Raw genomic sequence first — 18,059 nt, 5'->3', positions numbered from 1 at the left:
GCACCCAGACACACACATCACCCCCAGACACACACAGCACCCTCAGACACACACAGCACCCAGACACACACAGCACCCCCAGACACACACAGCACCCAAACACACACAGCACCCCAGACACACACAGCATCCAGACACACACAGCACCCCCAGACACACACAGCACCCAAAAACACACAGCACCCAGACACACACAGCACCCCCAGACACACACAGCACCCAGACACACACATCACCCCCAGACACACACACATCACCCGCAGACACACACATCACCAGGGGAGGGCTGGCAACCTTAGGCCTGGGGGGGCAAAACCAGTCAAGTGGCCCATTGCACCACAAAATCAGTTCACCATCCATGCCCACCTTTTCCTGGTTTTATAACGGATATTGATGTTATGCTAATCAGTAGCTAACCAGTAGCTCTTTGCCATACCCGCTCCTTCACGGCTCTGACTTTCAATGTTGTCAGAGCGCAGGCTGAGAATCTCTGAGCCTGTGCTCTGACTCATAAACTGAGCGCCGGAACCACGAGGGAGAGGATATAATCTGACTGCACCTACTGCTGGTGCGCACCGGTGGACCACCAGCGAATCGTTTAAATTGAATATGCTGGTGTCCCCAACTTGTGAGCTGTGTTGGCTACTGGGCGCCTCTGTTGTCATGGCACCCTGCGTGACCGCACAGCTTGCACACCCCAACGGCTGGCCCTGCTGACACACACTGATGTTACTACTTAGAAATCCCTCAATATTAATACAGACATCAGAGTAAACACCAATAAACGGTGGAGAGCTGATCCCCCCAAATTTATAAAGATTTGCTTAGTGGATTTGTTGTAAGATTAAATCATGCCTCCTCCTCTCTCTCTCCCATGCGCTGCTCTGTAGGCTGGGAGGAAGTGAAGAGTAATCACAGCACACCCCCAGACACACAGCGCACCCCCAGACACACACAGCACCCTCACTCACACACAGCACCCTCAGACAGACAGCACCCTCGCTCACACACACAGCACACTCCCACACATATACAGCACACACACACACACACATATATATATATATATATATATATATATATATATATATATAATATATAAAATAACCCTCAGTGAGTTAACAGACAAAGAAAATTAGAAACCTAGAATGTGACGGCAGATAAAACCACCCTCACACACAGCACCCCTCTTACATACACACACACTGCGCCCCTCACACGTACAATACGTCCAAATAAATATATATACACACACAAAATCTCCTATACACAGTCTGGGTCCCTTACACAGTAGATCTCCTACACACACACTGCACCACCTACACACACACTACATTCCTTGTCAGCAAACACATACAACATTCTCTAAACACACCCTCTCTACAACCCCTACACATACTACGTCACCTATACACACACACTACAGCCCGTATGCACACACTCGCTACATCCCCTATAACACTATGCTCCCTATACACACACTCTCTACAGCCCCTAGCCACACATATTACACCACAAACACAAATGAAATTGACCTATTTACACAATACCACACCACACTCTACACACACGCAATCCCACAAGCAGGCTCCAAACACATGCACCATGCACTATCCTGGCCCTTTTGTCCTCTGGTATCCCACTTGTGGAGACACCAGAGGCAATTTGAAAGCAAACACAGCGCAAGCATGTTATTAAATTTGCTTGCGCTGCGCAGAACAAATTCAGGGCCTTTTTCTAATGCCAGAGCTCTTCAGCGGGGCTCTGCGCATTGAACCAACATGCTCACTTTGAGGGGGGCGTGCTTGTCATTAATGATGACAAAACACACTCTCTCCGGCCCTGCCCCCTTCTTAGGGGGCCGCTCTGATTGAAAAATGCCCGGGCCTTAATTTTTCCCCAGTCCGGCCCTGCTGTTCAGTAAAGAAAGGGGAGCTGTGGGAGCTAAGTGAAGACTTGTTATATGTAGGTAGAGGCGACTATGTTGGAGTTTCTCTATTGGGGCTATATTCAGTGAAATGTCAACTCTTCACAGTTTGTTGTTTATTGAATAGACCACGTGCAGATATATTCATTATTTTTGTCTGAATTTTTTAATTCACTTTAATTCTCTTTGAATTCTCCAAACTCACATTTTTGTTGTGTGTATTGGGGCCGATGTATACTATGGTCGTTACTGCCACCCAGGAGTAGTGGGATTTTGAGTGCAGGATTTATTTTTGTGTATTTGCATAAACTAACTTAGAAGGATAAATGCAATATACACGTTTTAATTGTTGTTATACGATCTGCCTCTTACACCCAGCAGCCAGCAGAGGGCAGACATAGACATAGCCGGAGAAACAATCTATTCTATTCTATTCCTATTTTATTCTATTTCTCCTCCCATAACACAAGGTGTGTCTGTCTGTGCCAAGACTCACCTGGATTGTGATGTCAATAGTTTAATCTTTAATACACGTCTGAAAGAACACAGAGCATCTCATGAAAAACGTTATAGGGGATTATCAATATTTTATTAGACGGTGTAATTCCCAGAGAATTTACTGTCACCGTTTTAGTGTGTGAGTATATATCTGACAAACACGGATACAATAGTGTGAAATGATAGTGTGACCGGATTGTGCGTTAGCTGTATCTGATCAGCCGATATTATTATTATTATTATTGCCATTTATATAGCGCCAACAGATTCCGTAGCGCTTTACAATATTTTGAGAGGGGGGATGTAACAATAAATAAGACAATTACAAGAAAACTTACAGGAACAATAGGTTGAAGAGAACCCTGCTCAAATGAGCTTACAGTCTATAGGAGGTGGGGTATTAGAAACATTAGGATAGGAAATATCAGGTAGGAGTGAAGCAGAGCTGGAGAAGAGAGCAAAGCACTACCCATAGGAGAGAGCAAGAGACAGGTATGTAAGGGAGAGATTACTCTGGGAGGCCATACGCTTTCCTGAAGAGATGGGTTTTAAGGCCCTTCCTAAATGATTGAAGACTATGAAAGGTTATTGATCACAATCAGGCCCGTCGCTAGCCGACAGGCAAAACAAGCAACTGCTTGGGGCCCCGAGCTGGCCCGGGGCCCCAAGCAGAGCCGGCATGGGCATGCGGTCCTGGGGGGCCCGGACTGCTCAGGTTGTCCGGGCCCTACATTCAGTGGGTACATACCGGGTCGCAGGGGGCCCGGTATGTACCCACTGGGCCAGCCTCTTCTCCTGGGGGGCCCAGCAGCCGGTCACCTCAGGGCCCCCCAGAGGCTGGCCCTGCTGACACCCGGCGGGTGCGCGAGGGAGCACTCTCCCTGGCTGAGTGCTTCCTCTTCAGCTCCCTCGCGCACCGTACTGATGCCGGAGCCGGAAGATGACGTCATCTTCCGGCTCCGGCATCAGTACGCGGCGCGCGAGGGAGCTGAAGAGGAAGCACTCAGCCAGGGAGAGTGCTCCCTCGCGCGCCCGCCGGGTGTCAGGGACTCAGGGAGGACATTTCAGTGAGTGGGGGTGGGGGAGAGGGAGGGAGGACATTTGGGGGGAGAGGGAGGGAGGACATTTGGGGGGGGAGGGAGAAAATTTTGAGTGGGGGGGAGGGAGAAAATTTGAGTGTGGGGGGAGGGAGAAAATTTGAGTGGGGGGAGGGAGAAAATTTGAGTGGGGGGGAGGGAGAAAATTTGAGTGGGGGGGAGGGAGATAATTTGAGTGGGTGGGGGGGAGAGAGAGGGAGGAAATTTGAGGGAGTGGGGGGGAGAGGGAGGGAGGAAATTTGAGGGAGTGGGGGGGAGAGGGAGGGAGGAAATTTGGGGGGGAGAAGAAGGAAATTTGAGGGAGGGGGAGAGGGAGAAAATTTGAGTGGGGGGGAGGGAGAAAATTTGAGTGGGGGGAGGGAGAAAATTTGAGTGGGGGAGAGGGAGAAAATTTGAGGGAGTGGGGGGGAGAGGGAGGAAATTTGAGGGAGTGGGGGGAGAGGGAGGGAGGAAATTTGAGGGAATGGGGGGGAGAGGGAGGGAGGAAATTTTGGGGGGAGAGGAAGGAAATTTGAGGGAGGGGGAGAGGGAGAAAATTTGAGTGGGGGGGAGGGAGAAAATTTGAGTGGGGGGGAGGGAGAAAATTTGAGTGGGGGGGAGGGAGTAAATTTGAGTGGGGGGAGAGGGAGAAAATTTGAGTGGGTGGGGGGGAGAGGGAGGGAGGAAATTTGAGGGAGTGGGGGGAGAGGGAGGGAGGAAATTTGAGGGAGTGGGGGGAGAGGGAGGGAGGAAATTTGGGGGGGAGAGGAAGGAAATTTGAGGGAGGGGGAGAGGAAGGAAATTTGAGGGGGGAGGGAGGAAGGAAATTGGAGGGGGGAGAGGAAAGAAATTGGAGGGGGAGGAAGGAAATTGGAGGGGGGAGGAAGGAAATGAGAGGGAGGGGGAGAAGAAGGAAATTGGAGGGGGGGGGAAGGCAATGAGAGGGGGGGGGAGAAGAAGGAAATTGACGGGGGTAGGGGGAGAGATTGACATCCATCACACACACAATGCACCCCTTGCACACAGAAAAACACACAATGCATTACACACATACACAAGCAATGCATCCCTTACACACAGCAACACACAATGCACCCCTTCCACACACTCAGTGCATCCCTTACAGCAGTGTTTCCCAACCCAGTCCTCAAGGCACACCTACCAGTCCAGGATTTAGGGGTGACCCAGTTGTGTCTAAGGTGTTTTTTCTTTTTTTTCTAAAAACACCTTAGACAAAACTGGGTAATCCTTAAATCCTGGACTGGTAGGTGTGCCTTGAGGACTGGGCTGGGAAACACTGCCTTACAGACACACACACTGCATCCCATACATACACAAACTCACCTTGCAGCCCTTACACATACAAACACAGATTCACACAATGCATTCCTTACACACATCAGGACATCCCCCCCCCCCCCCCACACACACACAACCCTGTGAACAAACTCATTGGTGGAACATGAAGGTGGACCCTGGGACCCAGACCTTAAACTGTGTAAATGGCCCTCAAAAAATGGAGCTGCTTCCCGTTCTCCCAGAACATTGATTTTTGTGACCACAGTTACAAACCACCTCCAGAGAGCCTGTTCTACACCAGACCAGTGGAGCCAGACGGCAGCTGAAGCCCATCATCATCCTCATCTGGTTGTAAGTAGGCAATCTAGCATATTATTCGTGGCACTAATCTCTAATTAACCTCACATTAAAGAAACACTATAGTCCCCTGAACCACTGTAGCTTAATGTAGTGGTTCTGGTGTCTATAGCCTGTCCCTGCAGGCCTTTTATTGTAAACACGGCGGCACTGCAGCACTGTGTTAGTTAACATGGCAGATCATATGGGTGGGGCACTGTGATGTCAGATGGGGGGCGGCAAACTTTACTTTTGCCTAGGGCGGCAAAAATCCTTGCACCGGCCCTGCAGACACTGCATCCCTGTGGGCGGACTCAGGGGGGGAGGGAGAGAGGGGGGGGCGCCGGGGGGCCCAGACCTTGAGCGTGCATGTGGGGGGTGGGGGGGGGTTGGAGTTTGGGGGGGCCTCCATGTCCGTTTTGCTTGGGGCCCCCAAATTCCTTCAAACGGCCCTGATCACAATAGTCTGTTGGTTTAATGAGCAGTTACAGCGGATTTGTGTGGGAACAGTGCAGGAAGTGCTCATGGATGCAATATTTGGTAACAACGTTGCAAAGTTTTTTTTTAATAACTGCTGCAGAGATAATCAGATACTTTTTCTGGAGTTTGGAAAAAAATATTTGACAAAATTTGATTCCATGTTTATGTGGATTTGGAAAAGCAAACATTATTGTAGAAAATATTACCAAATATTGAGAAAAGGGTTATGACATAAATTAACTCACACATGTATACATATTAATCTAAAAAAACAGACAGACAGACAAACAAACACACACACACACACACACACAATATAATAAACAATGTGTGTATCTTTCTGCACCCATTGTATGCCAGTAAAATACATAGTGATACCCAGCTATGATCCACAGACAATGACTGGTATATGGTCAGATGTTGTCATGCCAAGGGGAATATAAAAACAAATTATATAAGTAATATTTTCCTGAGATGGGTCAGTGTTCCTATGAGCTTTCCTTATATATTTATATCAAGTTTTATTATAAAAAGTTTAAACAGTGCAGCCGCACTAGGCACAACTTCCTCTGTGTTTCAGCCTGTACACATAAGCTTGAGTAGCGTTCTTCGTATGGGCAGTCTTGCTTATCCTTCTTCAAGGGTAGTCAGTCATGACCATCTTCAACCTAATGTTGGCAGCTATTAAATAGACAAAAGAGAACTCTAATCTTTTGGAGTCAATCATGAGCATTGAGGTGATCCTAATAGGGAACCAACAGTGGAATATCCGTGAAAATCTTGATGCCAGGAACAAGGTGAATTTTTAGATCCTGGCTAGAGTTGTAGTGATATCTCTACCTTAAAATTGGGACACCCAGGTTCAATTTTTGTTCGGACAACCTCACTGGGAAGGTCACCTAACCAGTGGAGGAACTAATGTAGAGTGGGCCCCGGTGCAAGAAATTGTTTTGGCCCCCCCTCTAGCGCAAGTGTGGCCAAAAGATAGATTCCCATCAATTGTACAATTCTATGCTAGCTGGGGATCTACTATTTGCCCATCCTTGCAGGGTTGTATTTGTGAGCAGTTAGAATTTAAGGGTGTTTTTGTATAGCGTGTGTTAGTCTGCAAGTAGGGTTGTATTTCCACATACTGTTGTCATTGAAATGCAATGGTATACTTGTGTGTAATATTTGAGTGTTGCGGTGTGATGGATGTAGTCTTGTCTTTTAAATGTGGATGTACATTTCTGTGTAGTAGTGGTGTTTGAATGAAGGGGTGTGTTTGGATACAATTTTGGAGTTTGAATGCATGAGTGTATTTTTATGTAATGTTTGTGTATGATTGCAGATGTGTGTTTGCATGTTGGTATTTGATTGCACATACACTACCACATACATTCATACATACATTCTCATTAACACACAGATACACACATATAAACACACTGACAAATACATACATTGATATACACACTGACACATACATACACATAGAAAGACACATATGCACACACCTTGACACACAGACATACACAGTGGGGGACACACACACAGACACTGTCACCAAGATACACATACACACAAACACAGATACCCACTGAGACCCAGATACATACAGACACACAGATACATAGTGACACCCAGATACACATACATATGCAGATACATACTGACACACACATACACATCCACAAATATATACATACACTGACACATACACACACACACACACACAGAGATACACATGCACACATATATACACATGCACACACAGATACACACATTGGTACACATATACACATACACACTGACACAGATACATATACACACACATGCACAATGACACAGAGATACACACACACACATGTACACATACACACACAGATACACACTGACACATAAATACACATTACACAGTAAACCCAAAAGTTGGTGTGCAACCAAATATATTAAAAAACGTTGAAATATTTATTTTAAGTCCTTGAACTGCACCTTGCACAATAACAGCATCATTTAAATGGTGTATTTCACATATGGGGCTCCAATCCTCACTCCTGATCCACCAGCGGCACAATAGAGTTGGCGATAGTGGGGTCAATGCCTCGTCCCAGGCCCTGGGGCCGCCTCTCAGCCCTGGCGGGAATCCAGGATCGATGCATGGCTATTGTATAGCAAGGGTGCAATTGGTGGGAGGGGGGGGAGTTTTGATAAGTATAAAATAATAATAATAATAGGAATAATTCCCAGGGCTGCAGCAATCCTAGGCCGCCATCTGGTGGTATCTCGCTCACCACCTCTCCCTCCCGCGTAGTTCCACCATTGCACCTAACGTTATATGTCTGCTTACCTCAAATCCTAATAGGTCATAAGATTGTTTCTTCACCTCCAGATATCCCCTTTCTATAATTGCAAAGCTCTACGGAATGTCCTAATAATAACCTGAGAGCAGGTAGACAATAATACCCAATTAATATATTATTTTTCTTGTTTTATTCTGATTGATGTGCAATCTGTCACATTTCCGCATGTGATTTTATTCACAATTGTAACGTTTATAATGTCTATAATTTTCAAACCAATGAAAGGATTTAAAAAAAATAACACATCAGGATATGGAGAAACACTGTATTACCAAACATTTACATTACTGATCTTCAGTTGAATTCGCAGACCTTCTGCCTGATTACAGTCAATATTTGATATGAATTTTTATTTGCCCATTCTAATACATTGTTTCCTCCACATATACAGTGGCAACCAGAGAGCAGTTAGTTAGACTGAGGTCGGATCTTCATCTCTGATATCTTATATGAATAATAGTAACCACGGCCGGTCTTCCAGTTTACCCCGTTGGCCGCACTTTTGTGAGTTCCCCGCAGATACAGCCCATTCAGGTTTGAATAATGACAGTCAGTATACCACCAGGCACCTTTGTAACTATTTGCACAGCTAATCGTTTTATGACGGTCATTATCTCTATCTTTGGTAGAAAACGGTGTGTTTCTGTGACCATAGAAGGAGTCACCTGTAAATGGAGGAGAAGACGATGTGTAAACACCTAGTGCAGTCCCTTAAATACACAAACTATCCAGTGACATGTGTTTAAATGCTTAAAATAAACAGAGATCCTCTAAATCAAACGTAAATATTGTGGATTCTATATTACTTTGTGTAAGTATTTCTAAATGTTCTAGTTATTTTGTGAATACTAAACCATCTGCACTATAGTTTGTCTAATTAAACGTATTTTGTTAAGATACACCCCGTTGTCATCGCTTCACTATTTATAGTGGTTTTCACTTATACACATACTGTTGATTGTTCTGGTGAGGGGAGTAAGGTTAACACCACACAAGTGTTTTGAGTTTCTATTGTTTAATTATTATTAATTCACTTTCTACACACTAAACTTTTATATATCAGTTTTGCTCTATTTCTAAATGTTTTCACAGGCCAAGAAACAAGTAATACAGATCTTTACTCTCTGGGAAGCATGAGCAAGCCTAACTCGTTAAACCGAGGATCTTCATCATCTATCAATTTTAGTGCTCAGTTACCAACAATTCCTTGTAAAAAAAAACTGATTATATTAACCTGACCATGAGTTTACTGGACAATTAGATGTGACTATTAATTATATCTTTATTTAAAATCTGTATTTGAGATATATATATATATAAATATCTGGTATAAAACTGCCAGTTTCTTATCCTATGAGAGCAACCAATAATATTTCGAGTATTAGACATGGGGGGTTTATTGGATAAATCTGGTAATTTATAACAATCAATGTGAACGTATACTTCAGCTACAAAATTCTTAAAAATCTTTCAATTTCACACTTTTGTGAAACAAATTGCAAATCCATTATCAATTCTGTATAACTCATTATTTAGTGCATTACTCCCCAATGAAATCAGAGCCATAGCAAGAATAGAAAAGAAACTTCTAATGTGTTCTCTGACACCCAGAGGATATTTTGGGAACTGCAGGAATAACATCTAATGGACCATTTAAAGTGGCACTGTCACCACCCCATAAAAAAAAATTGGATTTCATAAAGATATAATCTTTATGAAATACTCATTTTGATTGTTTTAGAATTTCACTAAAAATTCCAATCCAGTCAAGAGATATACCGAGACAAAATAAGGACTTATTGGTCTCTTTGTATTTCCTACATCTAACTTTTTTTTTTTTAGGCTCAAAGCGGAGTCTAAAAGTCAATCCCGACAGCCTCTCCAGTGATGGCTGCAGGGAATTGACTGTGTCAATGAAGGATCCCGAGGTCTTGCAGGATCCTCCTTAGCCGCAGTGCTGTGAGAGCAGTGACGTCGGCACCTGATTCTACAGAGTCAGGAAATGAAGAAGAATAGTATAAGAAAGATGGCAGCACCCACGAGAGAGAGTTTCAGGTACGTACGCTCACACTTACCTACCTCCAGAGCCACCGGACCCCCAGCGGAGATGTCACAATCGGGGAAATTGCGAACTTGGCAAAATCCCCTAATGGCGACAGTGTCTCTTTAAATATTTGGACAACGGAGGGTCACAATACACAGTCAGCCTGTGTCTGTCATACCTGCGGTCCCTCCAGTGAATGACCCCAAACTCAGAGTGTAATTCAGATTCTCCCCTGTGATTTTGAAGTTGCTGTATGTGGCGTAAGTTCTGTTGTTTTCAAAATCCATGAAATCGAAGCGGAGGTCGTATGTTCCTATCAGAAAAGTGAATTATTATTTATTACGTGCAGCGCTGGGCAAAACAACATGGCTTATATAGAATCCATAGAAGATAAACATGAAATAAAGCACGATGCACAATCACATACTGACGGACACGGTCGAGGTTTGTGTTTATGTATCTGTTTGGGTGTCTGCCAGGAGGAGGAAGGAAAGTGACACGGAATCTGGAATTAGATTTATGGATATTTTCTAAACATTGAAATTGGGTATCAAAGGCTGATTTGGAATATTTAGGTTTAAAAAAAACACCTTGGAACAATTCTGCAAATTAGCTGGTATTTTAAAATGTCACAAATCCCTAATTACATTTTTTTGGATATCAATATCCCATCGCCTCTGAGTTCCCTTTTACACATGGGTTAATTTAAAAAGTAAAACAAATGTTAATTCATGAAATCATATTTAAAAAAAACACAGTCTCTCTCTCTCTCTCTCTCTCTCTTTCTCTCTCTCTCTCTCTCTCTCTCTCTCTCTCTTCACGCATCCTTGTGGGTGGACTCAAGGGTGGGCCCTGTGGATGGTCTAAACCCAAATTTGGGGTACTGACACCAAGTCCCTCTGTCTCCCAGCTTCCTAACTATCAGCATGGAGCACAAGGGAGCTTTAGCTGGGCTGCAGCTAAGAAGCTGATGGAGTAAGTTGACGCTCACAGCCTATCACTGTTTGTCCATAGAGAGAAATAACGCATACTATTTAATTAATTATTCTAACTACGCCAGTGTGCTAACTATTCATCTCAGGTTTCTGATACATGTTATGCTATATTTTTTAAGGAAAAAAAAGTACTTGGTAGTGAACAGGTGGGGACCGTGCACAGAACCACAGTGGGGTCTTGCAGTAGGAAACATGAATATTACCTGTGGACGTAAGTTGGTGAATATGATCGTTCCCCAACCAGAACTCGCTGGCCTGGTGGCCAACCCTCGCTTGTAGTAATTCCAATCTCGGAAAAAATCCACCGACCCATCCATCCGTCTCTGGAAAACCTAATTACAAAGTAAGGGATTAGTAGTTAGCCCAATAGGTTCCAAGCAATGGTAAATATTCTGCTCTCTATTTGAGTGACCTTGTTCTAATAGATGGTCAGTGATCGGGGAATTAAGTTTATCATTGGTCGCAGGGAGCAGGTTATGTAAAGTGATCTAATACACAGAATTATTTTACCAGCAAATGTGGCCAATTAGCCAATCTAACCTGCTCCTTCCATATTCTTATATATTATCTCTGCATTAATGTATCCTTCCTGTATTGGAGGTGTGTCCCATGTATATGTGACCATTTATGAAAACAATCCTAATCTTGTATGTTCCTTATCATGTTTCCTCTTAACGGATAAACTCTGGCGAGTTAATCCCCGTTTCTTATCAATTAAAAAAAAAATCATGAATCCAGAGTTATGGGGGCAACGTTACATAGAACAATAGTGCAGAGACCCCTTGTGGACAGAAGTGGAAATGCAAGTTAAAATAATCTTATTGGTGGAGCCTATTTTTTCTATTTAAGAGCAGCCCTGGAAACACTCCTCTATTGCCTGTTTTACCAACCTGTCTAATGTCTGCCTCAGCTGTAGTCTGCTAGGAAAGTAAACCTTAGTGACCATACTTACTAGCCATCCTCCTCCGTCAGTCTCCATGTCACAATACACAGTGAGAGGAAGCCCATTGCTTGTGTATACTGTGTACCAACCGCTCAGAGAAGCTCCATAGTCCAAGACCTCCTTACAGTTCTGGGCAGCTGGAGGATAGAGAATGAGAGAGGATCATGCTGATTGGACGGTTAGCTGTTTGACTTCCTGATTCAGTTTAATGCAGCCAATCAAAAAGGGAGATTAAATATTGCTGCTTATTAAAACACACAAAATGCCAGACTTTAACAGAAATCACTTTTTTTAATAGGCGGCAACTGAATCTTACATGTGTTGAATCATATATGTATAAAATATAAACTACCTCTGATTATAAATAATGGAACAAATAATTACCTTAAACCTAAAGAGGCCAATTCCTAGTCAGTTTTACTGTATAATAAAATGGATTTCTATGCATTTACAAGGTGTGATACTTACTTCCAGGGGCAGGTACCCCGGGATCTCCCTTGTCACCTGAACAAAGACATATTTAGAAACATAAAAAATAAAGCATTTTATAAAATATTGTAAAACATGTAATATATTCATTCTGGAAAGTTACTCTGTAAATCAAGGATTTATTTATTATGTTTAAATAGAGACATTATATATTGTATCACTAGACACGGCTCTGTAATAGCATTGGGAGTTAATACAATTACATTCCACATTCCAAATGTTTTTCTAAAAAATTGGCATATTTAATGGATCCCTCTAGATTCACCAATAACTGTTTCAGTTCCTCTTTAATCATAGGAGAAGCCCTCTTTCTTCAATCTGCTCGGTTAGTAGATAAGTTACCAATTTGGTACCCTTAATTATGGCAACCACACGTAAGGATAGGGCACAAAATTAGGGAGCTATCCACTAAACATCAAAAAAGACCAAAATTAAGAAATGCACTTTTTCTTAATGTTTACTGTTTCATATTAAAATGCTAATCTCTGAGTTTCGGACGATCCCAAATTCGAAAGTGAATGAATTAAAACTTAATGAACAGGGACACATTTTTCACACATACATATCTCTACCAGCCATATTGTTTGTTAATTGTGTGATTCTTTTTGATTTCCATCTGCTATTTCTACCCACAAGTCTGAGTTTATCCTGAATTTACCTATTTATTACCTTTTTGTCCTTGTGCGCCTGTGGCCCCTTTATCACCTGTGGAAGAGAATACAATCTATATAATTATTAAGCCCCTCAGTAAGTCCTTGCCACCCATTTCAATGTCGGATGTAGAGATTCCCTAACCACGGATTCCCTAACCACGGATTGGGGTGCATGGTCCACGTATCTTGCTCATTCTGTGACTGGCACACCCACGGCTGGCTTCATATGTAGGTGAAGCCTGAAGTTTTGGCAGGGGCTTGTTTACCTTAACGAACTCCTCTCACTGCTCCATACCGCTACCTTATTGGCGATTCTGATTCCCCCTCCCTCCACTCCCCTTATTCTCATATTCTCTCTCTTTTTCTTTCTCCATAATTTCTATCTTATTCTTTTTTGATGGATCCTCTTTATTTTACAGGCCTGCTGAAACGTCGATTTCGGCACACCATGACCAACTTTCACGTAGCAATATGTTAATTTTACACATATCTACGTACTATCGGCTATGATACGGTCTTAGCGCCACGACCACAAATATATATATATAACTTTGCAGGATGACATGACAGTGATTTTTTTTTAATTAATTTAGTGATTTATTAATATTTAATTATGTAGAAAGTACATTGCAATGTAAATGACATTTGATCCCATATTCTGTATTCTAATTTAGTATTCTCCCCATATATCGCTATTTAGAGTTAGTTTACCTTTAACCCCTGTTGGTCCTATCTTCCCGGGAGTTCCAGACAAGCCTTTTTCTCCTAAAGATTAGAAACCGTAGAGGTTAGGAAGGTAAATTTTGTCTGGAAATATTTCGCATTCTAGAACTGGATAGATTGTAAGTGACAATAAGCGCAATGACATCATAATGTTTAATAACCTCTGGGTCAATACAGCTGATATTACCTTTAGGTCCTGCTGGTCCTTGCACTCCCTGCATTCCTTGTGTTCCAGGAATTCCCGGACATCCTCGCAAAATGGCCAGCTTGTCCGACTCACCAACGCCAATAAGCTTCACATCTGCCCAGAAAGTAATTAAATATATATCTATATATCTCTATCTATCTATCTACCTATCTAGGACTTGGGAATTGTTATACACAACAAACTATGCAACAATATGCAATGTCAAACAGCAGTGGCTAAGGCCATGAAAAAGGACATTCATTCTCGGGACGAGAATATAATTTTGTCTCTTTATAAATCACTGGTAAGACCACATTTTGAATATGCTGTGCAATTTTGGGCACCTGTTCTAAAGAAGGATATTATGGCACTAGAAAAAGTGCAGGAGCGGGCTACAAAATTATTAAAAGGAATGGAACATATCAGCTATGAAGAAAGGTTAACAAATTTAAACCTCTTTAGTTTAGAAAAATGTTGCCTGAGGGAGGATATGATAACATTATACAAATATATTCGGGGCCAATACAAACCATTGTGTGGAAATCTATTCACAAACCGGACTTTACATAGGACATGAGGTAATGCGTTTAGACTGGAAGAAGGAAGATTTCATCTAAGGCAAAGGAAAGGTTTTTTTTTTACTGTAAGAACAATAAGGATGTGGAATTCTCTGCCTGAAGAAGTGGTTTTATCAGAGTCCATACAGATGTTCAAACAGCAACTAGATGCATACTTGCAAAAACAGAATATTCAAGGATATAATCTTTCAATGTAGGGTAATAACTGCTGGATCCAAGGATAAATCTGACTGACATTCTGGGGTCAAGAAGGAATTTTTGTTTCCTAGTTTGTTGCAAAATTGGAAGTGCTTAAAACTGTTTTTTTTTTGCTTTCTTTTGGATGAACAGCAAAAAACAAATGTGAGGAAGGCTGAACTTGATGGACGCAAGTCTCTTTTCAGCTATGTAACTATGTATCTATGTCAGTTGTGTATCATGGACCCTAGGCAGGACAAAACTCAGGCACCCCCTCCGCCCCTGCCACCCCACCCTTCCCCCCTGCCCGCCTTCTAAATACACACACACACACACACACACATTCACTGACAGATACACATACACTTGCTAACAAACATAAACACTCACTAACAGACACACACACACTGACACACACACACACACACACACACACACTAACAGACACACACACTCACACTAACAGACACACACACATTCTCACTAACAGACACATACTCACTCACTGACACACACACACTGACACACACACACTAACAGACACACACACACTCTCACTAACAGACACACACTCACTCACTCACTAACAGACACACACACACACTAACAGAAAAACACACACACTGACAGACACACACTCACTCACTAACAGGCACACACACACTAACATACACACTCACTCACTCAAACTAACATACACACACTCACACTAACATACACACACTCACTCACTCACTCACTCACTCACAGACACACACTAACAGACAAACACACACACACACACACACACACACCCTAACAGACAAACACACACACTAACATGCAAACACACACACACACACACACACACACACTATGTTAGTGTGTGTGTCTGTGTGTGTCAGTGAGTGAGTGTTTGTCTGTTAGTCAGTGAGTGTCTGTTAGTGAGTGTGTGTGTGTCTGTTAGTGAGTGTGTGTGTTTGTCTGTAAACACACACACACACTAACACACACACACTCACTAACAGACACACACTCACTATCAGACACACACACTAACAGACATTCTCACTAACAGACACATACTCACTCACTGACACACACACACTGACACACACACACTAACAGACACACACACACTCTCACTAACAGACACACACTCACTCACTCACTTTTTTTAATTTAACCCCCCAGCCTCCTTACTTCTGGGCATGCTGGGGGGTTCTCCCTTTCCCTGGGGTCCAGTGGCTGCTGGGCGGGTGGTCGGGCAGCGCTGGTGAGGGAGCACTTTCCCCTGAGTGCTCTGCTCAGCTCCCTCTCGCGCTGCCTGCAGAGTGATGCCGGGCGCCGGAAGGTGACGTCATATTCCGGCTCCCGGCCTCACTCTGCGCGCGGCGCGCGAGGGAGCTGAGCAGAGCGCTCAGGGGAAAGTGCTCCCTTGCCAGCGCCGCCCGCCCGCCAGGCATGTCAGTTAGCCCCAAGGCTAACAGGACATTTGCCTGGGCATTTGGGGGCGGCTTTTTTTGCCACCCCCTGGAAAATGCCGCCCAAGGCAAATGCCTTGTTTGCCTCGCGGCTAATACATCCCTGATCTATGTATGTATCTATCTGTCTGTCTGTCTGTCTGTCTGTCTGTCTATCCATCTAACATCTATCTATTTGGGACTATAATTTTTATCCCATTCTTAATAAAATAACTTTTAGTTAACAAGTTTGCAGACAAAACCTTATGACATGAGAAATGAAGTTTTTAATACCCTGTAATAATTATTTTTTTTGGTTCACTGAAAAACATATTGTAACGAATTAAACACCAAATGACACATTTTAGGTTACAGTAGCCAAGCTGGGACTATAGTGCAGTTGGAGAATATTGCCAAATCAGCTGGTTTTCCTTTATATTTGCGATCTGGTTTTTAATTCAGCACAATTTTGTGTTAAGTGAATAAACCTCATAGAAAACAACTGTAGGGAGCATTATTTTTCTTATTAACCACATTCAGATTTTCATCTCGTTTGAGCAAGGCTTTCTTTACGTCGTAGATCTACTCGTCTACGTCTCATAGAATAATCGTAGAACTCTGTGGAAATTTCCGACACTATAAAAATGATAATATTACTGATAATAGGAATAATTATTACAGGGTATTAAAAACTTCATTTCTCATGTCATAAGGTTTTGTCTGCAAACTTGTTAACTAAAAGTTATTTTATTAAGAATGGGATAAAAATGATAGTCCCAAATAGTACGGTAAATTGAAAATGAAAATAAACATATTTACTGAATTGGAGATAAATACAAATAAGATTCAACAACATCTTCCCAAATGGTTCCCGAGTTAAACCAATTAGGCGTTGATTGATTACATGATTAGAAACACTATACTATACATTACGTTACATTATGAAGGTTGTTTTGCTGTATGGAAGGGCTGTATATTCCATTTATATATACATTTATTTTGTTCAATATTTGGATTTGAAATATTAGTCGTATGAGTCCAGTGATGCAGATGTAAATGACAGTTAAAATTGGTATCTTGCAATAAATTATTTGACTATCAGAATTCCAGCACGGTTTGGATAGATCCTCTGTTTGTCAAGTCTAAAGCATTTCTTACTTTCTTAGCTTCAGACTTGATAAAGCTTGTCTATCCAAAATTCTGTTAGTCCAATAAAAGTGGTAATAGAAGGTCAAATTTTCATCTCTTATTTTACATCTTCATTCTATAAAAACTATTACTTCTTTTACTGATTTTCACAATATCCATCTGTCCACATCCATCCGTCCATTCAAAGAGAGATCTGACAACCAACTGAGTCTTCCCAGTAATAAAACATAAATAGTACAGATGTACGTCGATATACATTACTGGACAAGGCCCATGACAAACGACTGACTTTTTATGAAGGATAATCAATGATTAGGGTGAGGGATCATTCGTAGCTCACCTGGACAGGTGTCCTCAGCATAACACAGAATGGCGGCCAGCGATACGAGAATGCTCAATGAGGAATATGCGCAGTTTCTCATCTTACTCCCTGTAGCTGCTGGAGTAGAAGAGTTTTATGGTACCTCTGGAACAGATGGAGAGTATCATCTAAAGTACAACAAGCCCCTCATCCTTAAATAGGCAGCAACGACTGTATGCCAGTAACGGAATTTATGGTGTTTAGCAACGAGAATTTCAACATAGGGGGTGGGTTGATTGCAGACAAACCTCTTCTAACCACTGACAGTCACACCTTCTTTTTATTCATCTGATCTGGCATTGTAGAGCAGGAATTTAAATAATAAATTAACCAATATTTTCTGAATGCTTCCATTACTTG

At 42.4% G+C, this 18,059-nt stretch overlaps 1 pseudogene; it reads right to left on the bottom strand.

The window, feature by feature from the left end:
• Window positions 1-8,309: 8,309 nt before the first annotated feature.
• Window positions 8,310-17,760, bottom strand: LOC134573723 (ficolin-1-B-like; annotated as a pseudogene).
• Between the last annotated feature and the right edge of the window lie 299 nt (window positions 17,761-18,059).

The sequence above is a fragment of the Pelobates fuscus genome, chromosome 9 (genome assembly GCF_036172605.1).
Source record: "Pelobates fuscus isolate aPelFus1 chromosome 9, aPelFus1.pri, whole genome shotgun sequence".
Classification (NCBI taxonomy): domain Eukaryota; kingdom Metazoa; phylum Chordata; class Amphibia; order Anura; family Pelobatidae; genus Pelobates; species Pelobates fuscus.
Note: the sequence above shows the minus strand (reverse complement) of the source record. Positions and strands in the feature narration are given on the sequence as shown.